Source organism: Triticum dicoccoides, chromosome 3A (genome assembly GCF_002162155.2).
Source record: "Triticum dicoccoides isolate Atlit2015 ecotype Zavitan chromosome 3A, WEW_v2.0, whole genome shotgun sequence".
NCBI classification, from domain to species: domain Eukaryota; kingdom Viridiplantae; phylum Streptophyta; class Magnoliopsida; order Poales; family Poaceae; genus Triticum; species Triticum dicoccoides.
Window position 1 is genome coordinate 347,901,414 of NC_041384.1, and position 4,704 is coordinate 347,906,117.

A 4,704-nucleotide genomic window follows, 5' to 3' on the forward strand; every position below is an offset into this window, starting at 1 on the left:
AGGTAATATGACTCCTTCAATATAAAAGGGGTTGGGAACTTTTTAAAAATTTATTTTGATATGTATTTTGGATTTAAAAACATTTTTAGAAATATTAGGTTTATAAAATATTATATGTATTTTATTTAAGTTTTTGTGGTGGAAAAATGTTCGCTATTATCTCTATTAGTATATATACTTTTTAGAAACTTCTTGTTTTTAAAGTAATAGGGTAGTTATATACTTCCTCCGTTCCTAAATATAAGGTGTATTAGTTTTTCAAAAAGTCAACTATTGTCTATGTTTGACCAACTTTATAGCAAAATATATAAAGATTTATAATACTAAATATATAAAATGTAAAAATATAGTTCATGACGAATCTAGTGATAATGATTTGGTATTCTAAATATTGATATTTTTGTCTATAAACTTGGTTAAACTTAGAAAAGTTTGACTTTTTAAAAAAATAATACACCTTATATAGAGGAACGGAGGGAGTATATGGTAGCACTATTCTGATCCTGAGATCAGAATATAGTTATTCTGAAAACTATCCATCCTTTATATAGGGTACGGTGGACTTGTTCCTGAACTCCCGAACCCGTCAGCGACAAAAAAAAAAAAAAACAGCCCTACCCCGACCCCCAGCTTTTCCATTGCGCGCAGCCCCGAGACAGCGAGACCCACGCGCAGCCACCCGCGCCGCCGAGCCCCTCACACCACCCAACCACCACCTAACTCTGGCCACCAACCGCCGCCGTCGCTGCCGCGTGAGATCGCGCCTCTGCGCGAGATACGATCGCCACTGGGTGACATCTTCTCGCCGCCGCGCGAGACCCGTCCGCCGCCGCTCCACCATCACGCTCCGCAGGACCGGCCATCCCCTCCCCTGCCGCTCAATTCAACCTCGCCGGCCAACGCGGTCCATCGCGTCGCCTGGATTCCAATCTAACCCGCCATACGACATGGCCAAGTTCCTCCACCCGCCATGGCTACTACCAGGACCACCACCTGCCTGACCTGTGTGGCATGTGGCTGCCCAGCACATCGACGCCTCCAAGGTCCATCCTATCTCCATCTCACTTACATGTTGTTCCCTGCGGCTGTACTATGCCCAGTTTCTGTATTGTCTCTAGGTGAGTTTCTTGTCTGAAGTTCAGATGTATTTGCAGGTGCAAAAAAGTTGGATGTAGTGATATGTTGGTTCAGTTTCACAGGTCCTTCAACATTGAAAAAAAGAGTTTTCTTATCCAAAAATGCATCAGCACCGTGAAGTGCTAATTCTTCTTGTGTGCTTCTATAGAGCCTTGTGTTTCAGTCACCACCATGATGAACCAACTCGTCCTATTTTGCAGAAGCATGTCACATGATAGTTTTTAGGCGGATGCAGTTCAGAGGTAATGGGGAATCAAGGTTCAGAGAGATTTTTTTAGCACATTTAGAGAGCTTTTTCAGTGCACTGTAGCCAAATCCGTTCTGAAGGCCAAACTATTCATGTTTGGTTTTGATTTTATTTTACAAACAAAGTTGCTAGCGGTAGTAGATCTGGGGATTTGGTCACACACGGAAGAAGACAAAAAGAAAAATAGTGAGTTGGAGATTGCATGTTCGTTGCTCAGAAGGATAAGATCCTTTTGGTTTTAGCTAAAGAACACCTAGTGGGGTAAAAAACATTGCTTTTTCCAAACTCCACCGGTCAACTTTTTGCTCTGTTTAATGGTTTGCTTCACAGACTAAATTCTTGATTGTTTCTTTATGTATGAGCATCAGACTTGATTTAAATGCGAGGCAATTCACTAACAATAATTTTGTCAATTCAATAATAAATGTACAAGTTGACCTCCTAGCGATATACATGCCTAGGAATTTTGTTCTCTGTTTTGTTTATTGGCGCATGCAAGATGTTTTTCATGTTATGAACATATTGGTTTGCGAGAAGTTCATGTACGACTACCAAATGAGTTCAAAAATCAATCACCACGAAGAGAAGAGGTGAGCAGCGCACAGGCTGTTCAACTTCGCTGCCTCAGGACGTGCAACGCCGCCCATGTGAGCAAAGGGGGACTAGTGTCTTCTTAACTGTTTAATCTGCCCTTGTACGGTGCATTTTGTCTCAGTTTTTATGTGAATTTGTTTGCTGCACTTACATTGTCTTCATAGGGTACAAAAGTTTGGCTACAAACTGTTCTTCATTGTCTGTAAGAGCCGTTGTTGTACTACTACCATGAGAAAATGGAGCTTTTTCAGACTTCTTTTTCTGTAATCCATGTGAAGACTTCGGTATGTAAAAATGGAGCTTTTTTCATAGTGAAAAGTGGTCTTTTTGGTGTAATTTTTTTGTTGCTCTAGCCGACATGTATGTGAATTCGCAAACATGTGCATAATTGACCCGCTACTTTTTGAGATAAACTAGTAGGCAACGAGTGGTAAAAAGAACACATAGTTTCATTCGCAAAAAAAAAGAACACATAGTTTGCAAAAATTTATAAACATGGGTGTAGAGGGACATGGGTTGGAAATTTCTCCTCGCCTCTACAGTGTTCTTCTCAAGCACCATGTGCCCCAGAGATGCAAATTCTCAAGCACGAATGTGCCCAGGGTTGTGTTTGTGTGCTCCTGTTCCGGTGTGCGTTGTTAAAATGAGGAAGTTCAGCCTTATCCTCGTGAAGGTTTAGTGTGTGTGCTAGTTGCAGGAATTCACAATTTTTTTTAAAAAAGATATACTTCAGTTGTGTGTGCTGTGTGTTCAGTACCATGATATTTCTATACGAAGAACGAAACAAGGCTCGCCTAGAATAATGTTTACTCTCGAAGTTCATATTTAATAAATTGGACAGTTCGAAAAAATGAGAAAACAAAAAAGAGACACATATGTTTGTACACAAAAAGCTCATGGATTTTCCCGTCTTTGGAAAATGGATTTTCCCGTCTTTGGAAAATGGATTTTCCCGTCTCTAGAAAAACCCTAGAAGTTCAAATTTAAAATTTTGATCATTCCAGAAATTATACAAAAACATGGATTTCCCCGTCTCTAGAAAAACTTAGATTTCTAAATTTTAAAGACAAAGAAGTCCAATGTTTATTACAAACCCCAAGAAGGTCAAACACAAAAAATAAAGCATCTCAACACAAAATTATATAAAAAGGATTTTATCCATTAGAAAACCCATAAAAGTTCAAATCTAAAAATGGAGTAGTTCGATGGTTATACGAAATTCAGATTTTCCTCATTATTAAGAAATGAAAACATGAAGTTCAATTATAAAAAATAGAGCAATACAACATTCATAAAAAATATTTTCATCATTTCTAGTAAAAAAACTCTAGAAGTTCACATTTAGATAAGGGAAAGGTTCAATATTTATTAGAAATCTAGGATTTTTCCGTTACTAAAAGAAAATAAACCGATAAGTTGAAATTACAAAAATAGAGAAGTTCGATATTTATAAAAAACTCAGATTTTCCTTGTTACTAAAGAATAAAAATGACGAATTTCAAATTAAAAAAGAAGAGTAGTTCGATGTATACGTGAAACTCAAATTATTACCGTTTCTAAGAAAAATAAAACTATGAAGTTTAATTTACAAAAAAATTGATGCTTATTTAAAAACATATTTCCTTTCTAAGAATATGACTAAGAAGTTGAAATTAAAATAACAGAGAAGTTCAAAGTATATGAAAAACTCATATTTGTTGCAAGAAGTTCACGTGCACCTCCATGCATGGTTCAGAATTTATATTGCGGGACGCCCGACTTCCAATTACATGTTTTAAAATGGCAAAAAATGACGTCCGACCTTCAATTGCGTGTAAATCGACGTATACACAAAAATGTGACAGAAGTTCATTGTGAAACCAATGAGAAGTTCAAGAAATGCAAAAAGTGCATTTCAGGTGAGAATAAAAGTATAGAAAAATAAAAGCTTAAAAGGTTTGTTGAAAGAAGTTCAAGTGCTTTGTTGAGGGAACTTCAAAATTTCTTGCGAGAGAGGTTCACCTTGTATTTCCATGTTCAAAAACAGAAAAATTGTTTTTTTGTGTTTTAAATAATTATCTCAATCCACAAAAAAGAAAATAAAAAAATCAAATTATAAAAAGGGAAAAAATTCATGTACTACATGGTGTGTGTGTGTTTAAAATGAGACAAATGAATAAAAAGGCAAGGTCCAAATATTTTGTTGCTATAAATTCAAGTCCTCGATCGGAGAAAGTTAAAAAAATTATTGCGAGAGAGGTTTGTACAAAAGGAATATCATTTGTGTAACACCCGACGAATGGTTGAGAACTTACAAACTAAAATACGTCACAGAAGTTCAACATGAAAATAGCAGGAAGTTCAACTACTACACTGAATGAATTTCAGATGAAAACTTTTAAAAACGTCGCGAGTATGAAAAAATGATCAACACGGGAAAGTTGAGTGTTTACAGTAGCTTTCCATCGGTATATCATTTGCTCAATTACGATGAGTGGATGGAGAGCTACGAGCAACAAAAGCACGTGAAAAGCAGTGTGAAGTTCAAGTAGACATGCCGAAAAGTTCAAGTTATTCACACGGTACATTTTCGAAGAATCTGTTTCGCGATAAAGGCAGAACACAAGATCTCGCCATTTTCGAAGTTACTCGAAAACGGATGGGAATCAGAGAAAACCATCTACATGAAAAAGTTTTGCGATTTCCGTAGCTTTTCAACGGTACATTATTTGCCCTATTCTCATTAA

At 36.8% G+C, this 4,704-nt stretch overlaps 1 long non-coding RNA gene across 1 annotated transcript; it reads left to right on the forward strand.

The window, feature by feature from the left end:
- Window positions 1-596: 596 nt before the first annotated feature.
- Window positions 597-2,285, forward strand: LOC119268167. The gene is made up of 2 exons (XR_005132951.1): window positions 597-1,043; window positions 1,155-2,285. It is a non-coding gene; the product is annotated as an uncharacterized LOC119268167 (long non-coding RNA).
- The last annotated feature ends 2,419 nt before the right edge of the window (window positions 2,286-4,704 follow it).